Source organism: Triturus cristatus, chromosome 10 (genome assembly GCF_964204655.1).
Source record: "Triturus cristatus chromosome 10, aTriCri1.1, whole genome shotgun sequence".
Classification (NCBI taxonomy): domain Eukaryota; kingdom Metazoa; phylum Chordata; class Amphibia; order Caudata; family Salamandridae; genus Triturus; species Triturus cristatus.
The window spans coordinates 910,282,051-910,298,439 of record NC_140593.1 but is presented as its reverse complement, the minus strand read 5'-3'; the positions used below and the strand labels follow the sequence as shown (position 1 = coordinate 910,298,439).

Genomic DNA, 16,389 nt, shown 5'->3' with positions numbered 1-16,389 from the left:
GGCCAAGCGGACTCCGACAATGTAGCAGGCGCACTCCGCTAGCTACAATCCAAGAGGTTCAAACTGAGAGACTCATCACCTTTGAAGATTCTACAGTGAGAAATGAAGGACTAAGCAACAAAGCTATGGAACTCGTCCCTCTTGAGACCCTAATAACAGTTCGCCCTGATACACCTGTCTACAACAAAGTAACAAGTGATCAACTGGTTCCAGCGATTTCAACGAATCCTGATGCAATTCCAACCATTGACAGAACTGCCTCTGACTACGTCTACGTTTTCTGAGGATCCCAGCAAACCTGAAATGACGCCAGCACAAAGAACTTTCAAAGAACAAGCAACAGACTTTTTTCATCTCCTGAAAAAGACTTCTCTGGTTTCACCATAAATTGAACTATGGATTGTTTTGGGAATATTCTTCTTTCTACTTTGGCTAGCTCTGGTAATAACTCTGGGTATGCTAATAAATGGAAGTTATATTCAAATGGACACAGCAAGTAAAAGAGTCAACTTACTTCTCCAGCCACACAAATCATCCCATCGTGAAGCAAGAGACTTGTCAGCAGTGAACATCACAGCCATTCCTATACCAGATGGTATAGTTTGGGACAGAACTGAATATTAAATTTTTGGCCCATTGGAACATTTGAAGATTCCACACTTATTTAAAATTTCATTAAGTGACTGTATTACCTCTAGTACCTTTTCTGATGATTGGGACTTCGAGACTGTTAATAACATGATGTCTGATCTAGAAATGTCTGCAGTATTCACAAATCATGAATATTTAGAGGGTTCATCAGACTATGAACAAATGTATTGTTATAACCACTACGGTCATTATTTTTTGCATAAAACTGCATCACCTAGAAATGTATTTATGTATAACCAATGGGAACATTGTCCTGCACCTCCAAAAGGTAGCTCAAAAACGTTTGCAATGAAATTTCCATATTTTTCAGGGTTCAACTTATCAAATCCAGAATCGTCTTATTTTAAGAATATGAACAAGACAGGAACGAAAAATATGTTAACCAATACGAAACAGATTTATTCTGCAGCCTTTATTGCCCAACTGTCCAGACAGGTTTTCGACTTTTGGAAAGACAACATTGAGACAAAATCTGTCTGGGGTACAAAAGATTGGCAAGTGCGGGGGTAGAAGCTTTGTTTAGACCCTGTATCATCCCTGAGCAAACATCTTGCCTTGGGTTAGCCAAGATCAAAGACATGAACACACCGACCATACCTATACCTGCAAGTAATAGCACAACACGGGGGGAGGTCGACTTACATAATATTTTGCATCACAACAGATCAGATCCGGAATGGAAAAAATGGTTGCTCGGGCGCACAGACACAAACAACTGTTGAGATCGATTCCTGAACAAAACACAGGGTTTCCCTATCAATAGGCCAGACCCATGCTATGTTCAAAGACAGCATCCAGGGGTAGTAACAACATACAGTGTAGGGAAACTCTGCCTTGATTGGCTACAGAAAGCTATACTGCACGATGTAAAACAGCACTTATCTTTACTTAAAGAAGGCGCAGACCTTAGGGAATTCTTGCTAGGACCGAGAAAACCGCGTCAAAAACATTTCATATATGCCGGTATCTATGCTGCTTATAATGAAATATGGAAGATTACCCAAGCAGAGACTGCAGAACGAATACGAGAAATTGATCGTATTAATTTAGAGAAATCTCTTTCTGTAGTAGACAATGGGTTAACGACTCTGTCGTCCAGGATATATTCATTGGACAGCATAGTGTCTTCTGCCATAGACATCATGGAACAAAACTTGGTCATGCTGCAACATGGTCATTCTCAATTACGTTCTATAATGTTATTAGGCTGGATGCTCCAAAACTTGCGTTCAGACTATGTGCCTTGGCGTTTAATCAACACTACGTCACTGTTTTCAGAATTCAATCTCACTGATAAACAGATCAAACTGGCACAAAGGGGAGCAGAATATACGGTGCTGAACATTGAAAAACTGGAAAAATTACCATTCACGGTGGCAGAAAAACCAGCTACTGAGTGGATCATACATGGTAAAATTACTCTGCCTGTTACATCTTTCCATTTTCAATATTGCCTAAAACATATACCAGCAAAACACAAAAGATGATGGACAGAAAGTTGCACATTGGCAAAACATTCACCCCCAGTCACAGATCTGGGTTTAATCCATCGTTATTTTGCTCACCACGCCACCCCAGTTCAGACATGGCCATATGCAAATCAGTCTTGACCCTGTGCCTCATGGGAACAGTCCAGCCCGAACTGCAAAGCCATGTCTTCCCTGGACCGGAATCAAGCATCCTAGGACCGGTTTCGGGGTTTCACCCCACTTCAGCCAGGATAGCTTGACTCCAGTGGCATAGTGAGCACAGGACCCACGTCTGGGCATACCCTTCCCACATAGGGCAAACAGCAAAACACACAAGATGATGGACGGAATGTTGCACATTGGCAAAACATTCACCCCCAGTCACAGATCTGGGTTTAATCTATCTATATTTTGCTCACCACGCCACCCCAGTGTCGACATGGCCATATGCAAATCAGTCTTGACCCTGTGCCTCATGGGAACAGTCCAGCCCGAACTGCCAAGCCATGTCTTCCCTGGACCGGAATCAAGCATCCTAGGACCGGTTTCGGGGTTTCACCCCTCTTCAGCCAGGATAGCTTGACTCCAGTGGCGTAGTGAGCACGGGACCCACATCTGGGCATACCCTTCCCACATAGGGCAAACAGCAAAACACACAAGATGATGGACGGAATGTTGCACATTGGCAAAACATTCACCCCCAGTCACAGATCTGGGTTTAATCCATTATTATTTTGCTCACCACGCCACCCCAGTTCATACATGGCCATATGCAAATCAGTCTTGACCCTGTGTCTCATGGGAACAGTCCAGCCCGAACTGCCAAGCCATGTCTTCCCTGGACCGGAATCAAGCATCCTAGGACCGGTATCGGGGTTTCACCCCTCTTCAGCCAGGATAGCTTGACACCAGTGGCGTAGTGAGCATGGGACCCACGTCTGGGCATACCCTTCCCACATAGGGCAAACAGCAAAACACACAAGATGATGGCCGGAATGTTGCACATTGGCAAAACATTCACCCCCAGTCACAGATCTGGGTTTAATCCATCGTTATTTTGCTCACCACGCCACCCCAGTTCAGACATGGCCATATGCAAATCAGTCTTGACCCTGTGCCTCATGGGAACAGTCCAGCCCGAACTGCCAAGCCATGTCTTCCCTGAGTCCCGTGCTCTCCACGCCACTGGAATCAAGCTATCCTGGCTGAAGAGGGGTGAAACCCCGAAACCGGTCCTAGGATGCTTGTTTCCAGTCAAGGGAGGACCTGGCCTGGCAGTTCGGGTTGGACTGTTCCCATTGGGCACAGGGTCAAGACTGATTTGCATATGGCTAGGTCCAAACTGGAATGGCATGGTGAGCAAAAAAACGATGGATTTAGACCCTGATCTCTGTACTGGGGTGAATGTATGACATTGTTCTGCATTCTGTCCATCAATAGTTCTTTTTTGCATAAAACATATACCAGCAGGCAAATATGAAAGGTTGGGTAAAGAATACATCAAGACATCTTGGGATTTACCTTACACACATAGATGTTGGAGAGGGGGCGTGAAGTGTTTCTTAGCGGTACACACTGTGAAAACGCACTAAGCGGTTCTCTCCTTTGTCAGGGTATTAATTTACACGGGGCCTGCGATGGTTCCACTACAAACCTATCCTGTCACCTGCAAGGCTCACCAGCTGCAGTGATTAATCCAATTTTTGGACTAATTTCAAATGGAAGTTACCTCATTTTGAAGGATAACAGCTGCTGTGGCATGTTGCCAGGTATCCCATATCTTGTAACAGTTACATCCAGGGTCACTTGCTGTATGCAAGTCTTGTTTCCACAAATACAGACAGTCAGGGAGTCGCCTCTATGGCCTTCTCTGAACAACTCTTCTATACAAATTGATACTCTAAGCAGAATGAAAGCCATTCTTTTACAACAAACTGTGCCACTAAACTCGGCCAATGAAACCTATGATCTACAAGTCGCAAGGACTTCTACCGAGATACAAGTCCTTTTGAACTCAAACTACCCTACACATTTCTCAGAAATGTTGGAATGTATCTTAAACATGTCTGATACGAGTGGTATTGTACATGTATTTAAGACCGTGTGTTCAGGACTGTTAGCACCTTTTCAAGCAGTCCTCGTAATAATTCCCAACTTTGTGCACTCTGCGTTTGGCGGACTGCCACTACTTTTTGGACTCGTTGCAGGGATCCTATTTTTGCTCCTACTGCTCCGATATGGCAAGCCAAATCATCAGCGTCACTCTGAGCACCATAGAGAGAGCTCTATTGGAGATGAAGTGTCGTGAACGCATCGTCCAAATTTTAGGTTTACCTCGTCTACGAGAATTAAATACCACATGGTTTCTGTCATTCAGACCAATCTGGCAAGATTGCATCTTACCTTTTCTACGCTGCCTGCTTTGCAGTGAAGAATGCATGCTAGACATCTGTCTAACACTCCCATCAGTCATGCCTATGGATATTGATACTCTGCTGGACCCGGTAAAGGCCCATGCTGTGTGTTGTCCCCTGCGGCTACCAATCCTGATGACGGCATTCATTGAGATCTCACAGACGCAAATTGCTACTGCTGAGGTACAAGAGGAAACAACAGGCACGCAGGTAACATCCAATACGAACATTGCTGATGCGACCAATGCTGACGGCGATGCTTCTCATCTATGTGCGGTTAGTCTTCTAAACGAGGTAATCCAACTTTCACCTACAACGGTAGACAACTTTTGGTCTACAGGGTTAGAATATTTTAAGTTTTCTCCATCCCCATACACTGCCTTTTGATTCAGCACACAGTGTACCGGGAAGACTCTGTATTTGGCCTTCATTTTTCAAAACAAAGACTAAACTTGGAACTTTTTCCTATGATTATTTTTTTTTCTCCAAATTTGAATTTTTCTTTTTATGGAACAGTAATCTGCTTATAGTAGAACTATTAAGAGAGAACAGAATTCTTTGATACACTTTCAGAGACAATATGTCACCATGTCAATACCAATTGATTTATGGTTTCGGCTTTTTTTCTACTGTATTTAATAGCCATTTCATAATGTGTATATATATATGTATGTTCATTCATTTAGCATTCAATGTAAATATATGCTTAGAATGAAACGTTGCTTTAATATGTACAGCACCAGTGCATTTTTATGCATAGCAACAGTTTTTATGCATTTTACAATGTATTTATAGACATGTTTTTAGCCATCCATATGTAGCTATATTTTAGATATGTTTAGCATGTTTAGGATTTAGTAATGTCGTTCATACGAAAGTGGAGTGGGTGTTGTGTGTCGATTTAGATACCGTATATAGGTTTCCCGATGTATGTCCTTATATAGGCCCAATTCGCATTGCCCATATTTAGGCATAGAACTCCTACCTTTATTTAGGCATTATCCATGCTAACCAAATACAGGCATGGCCACCTACATCCGTTCATCTACGTCACAACGAGTTCTTGGAAAACCAGACTCTTAAGCCTTTAGGACTTCCCCTTGCTTGGATATTGATTTCTACAAGAACTCACTTATTATGCATGAACATCTATTCCTTAGGGGTTCATTCATGACGTTCTTCTGCCCGACTTTTACGTCAATACTGGCATTCCTAAACACCTTCAAGGTATAAATATACCTTCACTTACAATGGCAAACCAAGGTTCGGCTGCCTACTTGCACGACGTGGCTCGCTCTGACCAGACGCTGTCATCCTCCTCGCAGAGAATCCAGCTCCAGTGTTTCTGACTCCCCTTGCGGGGTGTTAGAGATTGAGACTCAGAAAGAGAATCCAATCTCACTCATTCTAAGGTATGGAGCGGACTAGAACCTAGAGGGACTTTTGGCAAATCTTGACAACTATAGCTAAACTAGACTATAGACAAACAGGACCTACTTCTTACCTCATACTACACTTAGGTTAGGTACACTGGGGTAGAACTAGCTAGAAGCATCAGATGAGTATTAACATTTTAGCCTGTGTTATTTATGCATGTATTTTTATAAATATGTGTCATAGCTACAAACCATGCTATTGCAGTATTATTTTATCTTACTGCTAACGCTGTACATATTATACTTCGCATTCTGTCTTACGATTGTAGCAGATCATATCTCTTGCAAGATAAAAAAGACTGTTAAATAAACCCTTTTTATTGAAACGCCCGTCTATCTATTTCTGTGTAGAAACGAAGCATGCACAATTGACTGAGTGAAACTGTTATCTATTGTTTCCACGATTCTGAGATTGTTCCGATTCTAAGGGAAACAAAGTTGTCATGTTTATGCGGTTGACAGAAACTAATCTCTTCTTGTTTATTCGAGAAGTTTTTTAGTGACCTCTGAGTTAGCTGGCTCACACAAGTTAAGTTTAATGAACTCGATAGAGACATACTGACCTTAGTCCTATGTAAAAACTTTAGTGTATATTATTCCAATGCGCAGAGCCTATCAGGGATATAGGAACTACACTACAAGAGAAGACAGAACTGGTTTGGGCTGAGCACAGACACTCTGTGACCAAAATACCATAGAGAAACTGAGTATAAATATTGGGGTCCAGACCCCTGAAATTCAGATTACTGCTGAACTAAGAAACCTGCCCGGAAGAAGAGCGGGAAAAGGTGTCAGGAGGAACTGCCACTTTGCTGCATGCTCTGCTGTGTGGCCTGCTGCTTGCTACTTCTGTCTTAGACAGAGAAAGGACTAGATTGTACTTTCAACATCCTGCTGTTAGAGTTTTCTCTAAGGGCTTGTGGAAGAGCTTGCTTCCTGTTGTAAGTCTCAGGGAGATAAAATACTTCAGAGAACTCACTGGAAACAAGGAACCAGCCAAAGAGAAGAGCTGGAAGAGCTGCCAGGAGGATGCTGCTTTGTCGGGTTGGCCTGCAGTTGCTGCTTCTGCCTTGGGCAGTGAAAGGACTGGACTGAACTTTCTTTTCTTGTGCTGAGTATCTCTAAGGGCTTGAAGTAGAGATTGCCTCCTGTTCTGTGGGCAACCGCACTCAGCACCATCTTGCTTCACTACACCGCCCTGGTCTCACCGACACCGTTGCTGCCTGCTGACTTCGACACCCACGACCGCATCGTGGCTGGGGGCACCAGTCGCAAGTCTCACGACGCACCGCCACGTCACACACCGCAGTCTGGGCCGACCAAAGCAAGCTCCCTCTAACCGACTTTGTCGCTTGCACTGTGACCTGTCAGCACCGCAACGAGCACCGCCTCAGACAACAATCACCGAGCTACTGCCTGCACCGCACCTTGAGGACACCGCACGCCGCACCGCTACACTTTGCAATGCAACCGCGCGGGTTGCCACGACCGACTCGCACCAACGTGATCAACCGCAACAAAAAGCTACTGTTTATGAGTCTGCCGACACCTCGACTGACGCGGTCAGATGGAACTGTTGGATTCTGTTGTTTTCAGTATCGGGGTAGCACCGGACGGAGCTACTGACTCCAAGGAACTGCATTTTGAAGGTTATTCTTGCAAAGTGCATATGTTTAAGTACTGTATGTGGGATTCTTATCATTTTGGTCTTGTTTTAAATAAATGAAGTATTGGATATTTTTCTAAACTGGTGTGGTGTCCTTTTGTAGTGTTTTCATTGTATTACTGTTGGTTATGTGCAAATGCTTTACACACTGCCTCTGAGATAAGCCTGGCTGCTTGTGCCAAGCTACCAAGGGGGTGAGCAGGGGTTATTTTAGTAGTGTATCCCCCTTACCCTGACTAGGAAGAAGGATACCTACTTGTACAAGGTGTAAACCATTGCCAACTAGAGACCCCAATTTCTAACACTACTTTTTTGGTAAACCAGTCACAATGTATTATGATCCTCACTAATGAAGAACGTTATCGTGTACGAAGGGTGAACACTTTTGAAAAACAGTTTACTGGTGACTGTTAACCACATGGTGGTTGTTACAAGCTTTTCCACACATGCGCAGGAGGGAGTTTGAGAGTATTGACAGAAATATGTTTATCCCTGATGAATTCCTCTTGGAGGGACGAAATGCATTCAGTGGGCTGGATTTGTGTATATGAAGAATAAAAGTATTTCGAAGATTCAAGATTACGGCTTTCGTATATCTTCAGATTGAATGAAGAACTTTCCATCTTGAGGGACTGATTGACGATTAATTCAATGATCATATAATTGAATCAGTCAAGTGCTCTATTGATATTTAGTAGCTCTCCCTGCATTGTTTAGAATTGCTTTTCAAGAAGGTTAGGGTCTGTGAGGGGAAGGCCCTTTTGTAAGATGTAGGGCGTACTTTGATTTATATGTAATAACACTTGTGCGGTCATGGAGAGTCACTTCTGCTCTAATTTTTGTACTTTCACAATATATTTATGATCCCAATCAAAAAAATGAACAAGTTAAAACCTCTTAGTGAAATGAGAACAACGAGAAAAACTGACACAGGCAGATCAGAGTGGACTCGGAATCCCCAGACCCAACTACCAAACAAAGAATGTATTTGAGGCATGACACGCTGCAAACATCCTTGCTGAAGCTACATCCTTGCGTGTCCAACATGGGCCTGGTAGTTTTCTCTTGGAACTTATGACTACGGTCACATATATCACAATGGCCTTGGGACCCTAGCCTAGGATCTAGTCTCCACCCCATTGTGTTCCTGACACAAGACGTTTCCAGCCAAGTGGATAGTGGAGAGTTATACGATATCCCTGTTGGTAAAAAGTGTGTCTCCTTATATCTCCCCCCATGTGTCAATGACATGAGGATGTAGTCAAGTCTTGAGAATTATTTCATACAGTTGGAGACATGAGTTTTGTTGTGCAGTGAGAAGAGCCTACCTCAACATGTCCATCAGCCCCACTGCTCTCATTTAACTGTATAGTTGCTATTATCTCTGGGCATCTGTGTGTTTGTAGTGTGTTGTTTGTAGTGTGTTGTTTTCTAGATTCAGATCTCCCCCATGGAAAAAAATGTATTCTGAGACTGGAGTTCCGCTTTGCTAGCTTTTCCAGCACAATCAACAAAAAGTCCCCGTGGAAAGTACAGTGAGGCCACCATAATCTTCCCCATTTCATCTCCCACTTACAGCCTCATAAATAACCACCCAGGTCTGTCCAAGTCTGACATACTGACAATGGGAGTGCTTTCTGGGCCATAATACTGCCCTCCCTCCCAATAACTTGATGTGCACCAGGACCTTGTATTTTCCTTGTCCCAGGCCCACAAGGTTTTCCTGCTATGTGGGTCTCCTGCAGGAACACTATATCAGGGTTGTGCCAGGTCAGGAATTTCATTACCACCCCTCTCTTCAATTTTTCACCCAGGCTATTCATGTTCCATTTCAATATCTGAAGGTCTTCTTTCTGAGACCCCGGCAATAGCAGCGCAGCCATTATCTATACATTCTGTTTCCATATCTTTCAACAAGTGCATCCCATCCATTTTGTATCTAAACATGCACTCCTGTCTGCTTACCCCAAGCCACCGCAGTGCCTTTTGAAGCAAGTTTAAAACGTTGTGCTATCCCTAGCATTTCGATCACCACCCCACATGTCTAACTTCAAAGTACTATAATCTTACAGCAACAGCGTTCACAGATCTCTCATTCCCTCTTGTATAAGAGAAGAAAAGATTCTTCCTGCATGGAACCAGTGCTATTCTCCCGCCTCTGACTTCCTACGGTGTCTTCAACATAGCCCAAATGAGTGCACCCGTGCTCTGATCAGAGTTTGTTAGGGGTATAGTGGCCCTGTTTCAGCAGTGGCCTTCAACAGCATAGCATCACCTGGTACAACACTGGTCTACTGGAAGTCTTCTCCTCTTGGCCTGTGTATTGTGTGTTGTTTCTTGTTTCTAACTTTGTGCCACCCCTTCAGTCATTGCCAGCTCTCTCTGGTGTCGAAAAAAAACAGGATTTCCCTTCAAGTTGGACCCCCAGTTTAATAGGAAATAACATCATGTACTTTAGATCTCGCCAGCATTTGCCTTTTGCCTTATCAAAGGGCCATCTTTTTGACTGCACTTCTTGGGTATAATTTGGGAACTTAATGATGGTCTTGTTTTCTAACTTAAAGGACCTTCCTTGATAAGCCACCCTCAGGATCTCATTGTGGTGTCTAAAGTTAAGAACTCTGGCAATGATGGACCCTGGTCTCGTGCCCGGTTTTGGTCTTTTCAATCATAAAGCAAGTGGAGAGGTCTTCTGGCTTCACCGTAATTCTCATGACGGTCTCAATGCTCTATTCTGCTGACAGACCCTCCGCCTTTTCAGGGATTCCCATTAGGCAGATGCTTTTATGACTGGGCATGTCTTTTGTGTCCTCAGCCCTTGCCCACAGCAGTTTGGTGATTTTCCTAAGGTAGCTAACCTCAGCTTTCAGTTTCTTAATGGATTATGTGTGCACCTCCAGGATGTGTTCAACTGTTCTCACTCTTGCAATCATTTTCTTGAAATCCGTTTGCAGAAGAATAATGTCTGTTGCCACTGTGTCAATCTGTTGGTCTAGGGCATACCTGGACTCCTTGGCCGCCTCTAGTATTTCCCTTTATTGATGGACCCTGAGCCTCCTATTCTTGTGTGCCTCTTTGGCTCTGTTCTGTGGGTAACTTTTATTTGTCTTTTGAAAGTGCCCCCAGAAGTTGATTTTTTTCCAGTTAACATGAATATGCTATTTTGCCTCCCTTCTCCGGGACCGTCATAACAGCTCTTCATTGGAAGATTCCCCTCTAATGTTGGAAAGTACATCCCAAATGCTTCTAATATTGCAGACTTCTTTTAGCTAGGCCCCACTATTTCACCTTACTGAGCCATCCCCACATCACTCCATGATCCAAGAGCTGCTACTCGTTGTTCACTACCTCAGAGGGGCCTGCTGCTCCAGGGTGTTTCTGTCAGAGAGCAGAGTGTGTGGAAGGGTCTAACCTGTCCCCATCTACCCCCTTGCTCACAGTTCAAGGCTTCTAGCAGTGGTCAATTGCCAGCATCCCCCCCCCCCCCCCTGCCCTGCGGGTCGAAAACTTCACATCAGAGCTCTCGAGGGCTTGGCACTTACTTTTGCTCAGGGCCAGGCACTGTTTTTGTCTCACCATAGCTCCAAGACCTCAGGATGGGCCTCCGCATCACCACAATGTTCACATCACCGCCTGCCTTCCAGGCACCCAATGCAGCACCTAGGAAGGCTTCTCCTCCCTCAGTTTCTCAATCTCATGGGTTCAGAATCTGACCCAGCCTGCTGTCTTCTTTTTGTCTTAGGACCTAATCACAGCAGAGTTGCGCGGGGGGACTAGCTCGATTATGCATGGTGCGGTTTGGCACCTCTCAGAGTTAGCCACAAGTCTGTACCTGAATACCTACTCCTATGTTTGTTCTCTGTGTTATTTGTCAGTAGGATGCCCTGCACCCCTCAGGATGTTTGCTACATTAGGTCATCTTCAGCAGGAGTTTTCGTCTAAGACGCCATCTTGCCTCTGTTTCATGGCCATCCTCCAAGTACATATCTTTGTTGCCCACTGCCCAGCAGGACATTCTCCATCCTACGTGTAAAGTGTTGAGCAGGCACTCGGAAGCCTGACAGAAATCAGCCACTGACCGTGCAGGCCAGAGTGGTGGGCAGTGGGGCCGAGTTGTGGGGGATTCGACAGACAACCAAGAGGGGAAATTAAATTAATAATTAATTTTCCCTCGTCATCGTCTGTCGAAATCCCCCTCACCCGGCCCCACCGCCCCACCCTCTTACCTGCTCGGGCCGCAGCTGAGAGTAATATATGTACATTTGGCATAAATGGTTTCTTTGCGTATGTCTATAATAAAACACATTTAGTTCTCAGACAAAAATGTGGGAATACAGACATAAGATGAAACAGGGACCTTTGTAACATGAATTGTAATACAGTTCCATTAACGTAAACAATCATAAATTAGATGTCACAGAGGCAATAGAGGACATAGTAGAAGGGAGGCATTAAAGTTTCAATATTGTGTCTATGTATGTTTCAAGGCATTGTGATAAGCAGTGCAATGATTTACTATGAATGAATGAATCTTTATTGTATTCAGTTATTTAAAACTATTAAAATAGTACATATTGATTATCACAAATTATCTAAATAAAAGAGCTAAAAACATTTTCAAGTGCTAGTTTTCAGAAAGACATAATTTAACTAAAAACAACACATTTTAAATATCAACTATAATTCATTACTCCTGGGCTGTAGTGTTGTAAAACAAAGTATAACCAGTCTTATTAGTCCTATATATTTAAAATGTACTTAAATTAAGGGGTTATAAACTTCACTCCCCTACACGCAAGAATGACTGAGCGTACACTTAGCCAGGTGATAACGGCTTGCCGGCATGTGCGAATTCCCATATTTCTGAATAATGATTTTAGAAGAGTTTTCCTTTGCAGTAAGGGAATGGGACAAACACAAAATAGATAAATTAATGATTTACTCTTATATCCACATAGTCTGCAAGAAAGGTTCTCTGGCTGTTTTTTCCAGGATGGAACGAGGTTTTTAGTTTCCATAATACCAAACCGGAATAACATAAATTGATGTTTCAGTCTTAATTAGAAATGTTCTGCCAGATGCCGTTGAGGAACTATTCTGGAATACAAATGTATTACTGTCCAAGCATGTCTCCTTAGTGTGAAAGCATTTTTATCTGTTACATTGGATGACCTTCATACTGCAGATCCTAATACTTGCTTTAAAGATGCCTTTCCCATTTGCGCTTCCCAGGCTTCATGTATGCCTAAATCCTTAATAGATAAAAATTAAATGACTTCCCCAGGATCCCTCTGTAGTACTAGATAGTTTATCCTCTATTTCCTTCCAGCATAAATAGCTGATAGACACTTTTTCTGCTGCTCTCAATCTCCAACACAATCTTATAAAATCACTGTCAGACTGGTATTTCTGATTTTTTAAATCCGAACTCTAAACGTATTTGTGCGGGTGAGACTGATTTAGGAATATTAAATACGGCTCTGTAAACTTTTATTGGACTTCTATTCAACGTATCTATTTCAAAACCCCGCATAGTTTCTGTACCATATGATAGTGAAGGTAGTAACCGGGCCTCCATAATCTATAGTAAATGGGTCAACGATTGACAGTTCAATTTTTGTTTTAGTACTTTAAAGCCATATGTTATTGATTGAGCCTTAGCCGGGATTGACAGCAAGTGCGGTTTACCTGTGCTTTGCTTATCCATAATAAACCCCAAATATTTATAGGAGCGTACTTCCTCCAATTTGCTTCCTCCCAACCACCACGCATGATTTTTTAACTTAAAATCCACCAACCGGATCACCTTAGTTTTATTTTAATTCAGATCAAGCCCCTGTTTTCCCATATATTTATTGAGGGCATTCATACTCCGTTGTAAACCTAATGGTGTTTTATTTAATAGGACTATATCATCTGCATATTGTAGACAGCTCAACTTTTCTTCCACAAGCAATGGTGGATGATTATTTTCTAAGTCCAAAGAATCTGCAAGATCTGATAAGTATAAATTTAACAGGCTTGGAGCCAAAACACATCCTTGTTTGATACCTATATATGTTCTGATTTTAGATGTTGCATGACTTCCATCCCCTATTTTAACTTGGGCCTATGTTTGCTTGTATAGTTCCACAATTGCCCTTAATAAATTTTCCGGTATTCCCAAATCCTCCAATTTTTTCCATAGTCGGCCTCTAGGTACATGATCGAAGGCAGATTTGACATCGATAAAACATGCAAACAAACAGGTTGTTTTTTTTCTGTTCTGTCTTCTCTATTCAGGCTTATGTCTGTAAGATTGGTTAATGTCCCCATTCCTGCTCTGAATCCTGTCTGGAATTTTGGTATTAGTTGTTTTTCTTCCATCCAAATTTTTAGGTGTTCCATTGAACAGGATGCATAGAGTTTAGACTCAACATCACATAATGCTTTAAGCCTGTAATTGCTGGCTATTCCTGGATTACCATTTTTGAATATGGGCTGAATAATGCTACCTTTCCAGGACTTCGGTATCTGATTTGTGTAGAAGAGGTTGTTAAACATTGGAGTTAAGTATTGGGCCCAATAATCTACGTCTGTTATAGATAAAGCTTTTGGAATACCGTTTGGACCTGGTGCTCCCACAAATTTTAATCTTTTTATTATTCCTTTGAGTTCGTCTTTACTGCCCAATAGGGTCATTCGATTTTCCTTTATATGGGATCTTAATTCTTCTTTACTTTCTTGTGTCCCTTGAGTAATATTACAAATGACATGAGTCCACAGAACATCATTATCGTCCAATGTTCCCGGCACTAATTAACAAATCACTTGAGACGGTAGTATAAAATTAATGTTCTTTGTTCCCGCAGTTGAGTACATTGCAGAGACGTAGCCTTCCCAAGTTGCTGCATCTATTCCTGCATTAACTTGTCACTCCTTTTACTATTTGCCAGAATTGTTTGCTATTTTGTTGTTTACTTGACTCAAAAATGTTAATTCCATAAATCTTCGGAATATCTTCTTTCCTCTTCCCAGCAACTTTTCTTGTATTTAGTTTTTGTAAATTCTGAAGCGAGATGGTGGTGGGTCTTATTCCTTGTCTTTGAGCCTGTGCCACTACTCTGGCTTCTCGGGTTATTTTAGTTTTTTGCCTGCGTAATTCTTTGTTATTCCAGGGATTCTTTATACTACCCCCTCCATCAATATATTTTAACCGTTGTGCTTTTAGTGGAAATTTAGCTAGCAGCAAATCTCTCAAATATTGCCACTCTGTTACTCTATTCTTAAATTCTGAATCTCCTGTCTCTTGCAGAGAATTGCTTTTAATACATTCAATTGATCCAGCAGCGTGATAGACTTCGCCATTATTTCCTTAATCCTCTCACCTTGCCATTTTAAGCATTTTAAATCAAATGTTATCAGTGGAGACATTAAATTATTTGTGATTGGAATATGTGTATTATTATGATGGATCCCAATTAATTGCGGGAAATGATCACTCTCTGAATGTGGTTGAATGTAAAAATATTCTATATCAGGTAATGCAGCCTCATTAATTGCAGTATAATCAATTTTTGGACTTTTTGTGCCACTTCCAAAGGTAATCGATGCCGGGGAATCCCCCACTGAATTTCCATTTAGAATTCTGAATCCTAGTTTCTCCAAGTTGTTCCTAAACATAACCCTGATCCGATTATTCCCCTTGGCGCCAGTTTTGCTAAAATCTGTATTAAAATCCCCACTTATTAGTATTATTGCCTAATTATTTTACTGCTGCAATGACTTTAATGTTTCAATCAATTCTGCCATATGAGCCTCTTTCTTTGCTTTATTCGGATGTAAATAAACATTTATGAGCAACAGACCCTTACGAGGCTTATTTGTTCCCTTTGTGATAACTTTGATAACTAGAAGCCAGTTAAGACCCATATCCAATTGCTATGTAAACCAGTTGTATTTAATTGAGCAATAGGTAGTGAGACCTCCTTTTGGGTGACCATATTACTGGTATTTTTCTGCTGGGCAAAGAAACCCTACATACCCCACTATGTATAGTGCATCCAGGCACCATGTCTCCTGTAGAAGAATTAGATCATAATTCTGCAAAAAGGATCTTGTATCCTCCTTTTGTAAGATGTTACTCAAACCATGTACATTCCAAAAACAGATATTCAAAAGGTGTAGTTGTGATTCGATTCTTTGACCTTTATTGTCAGGATCTACTAAGAATTACTAATAACCACACATATTTCAAGAAGTCGATTTTTTTCCATAAATGAAAAGTATATCCATAAATAAGATTTTACAAAATTAATACAGAAGAAAATGTTGTAATACATTATCAGCTTCAAGTATAGAATATACGTTTTTTTAACTGATTTTCAACAGCTAAGGCAGAGTTGTAAAGAAGTTATATCAATGCAAATACACCCAGAATAGGGATGATTGAGTGGAACTATTAATTCAAAATTCACAGCACTAGGAGTAAAGTTTCCAAAGGTGATGGTGATGGAGCCCTATTGAAGGGGAGTTCTTGCAAAGCTCAAGCTTTGACTCTGGGTAAGACCAGGAAAGAGCTAGACTGAAGCAGAAGTCTTAAACGCAGCGGTGGCCGGGACAGGTAAAGGTGGTGGGATGCGGCAGGGGAGAAGTTGACAGACGACAGAATATGTATTATTTATTTATTTCATTATACCTATTCCGCAGTCTGTCGACTTCCTCCCTCCCCTTCCACCCTGCCCCTGCCATACCGCGCTTACCTGTGCCGGCCG

General features: G+C 42.1%; 1 protein-coding gene across 2 annotated transcripts in view; it reads right to left on the bottom strand.

Annotated features, from left to right (window-relative positions):
- The window catches only part of KIF9 (kinesin family member 9), a 567,914-nt gene that overhangs the window by 459,854 nt on the left and 91,671 nt on the right, over positions 1-16,389 (bottom strand). The gene's annotated exons all lie outside the window — the stretch shown is intronic.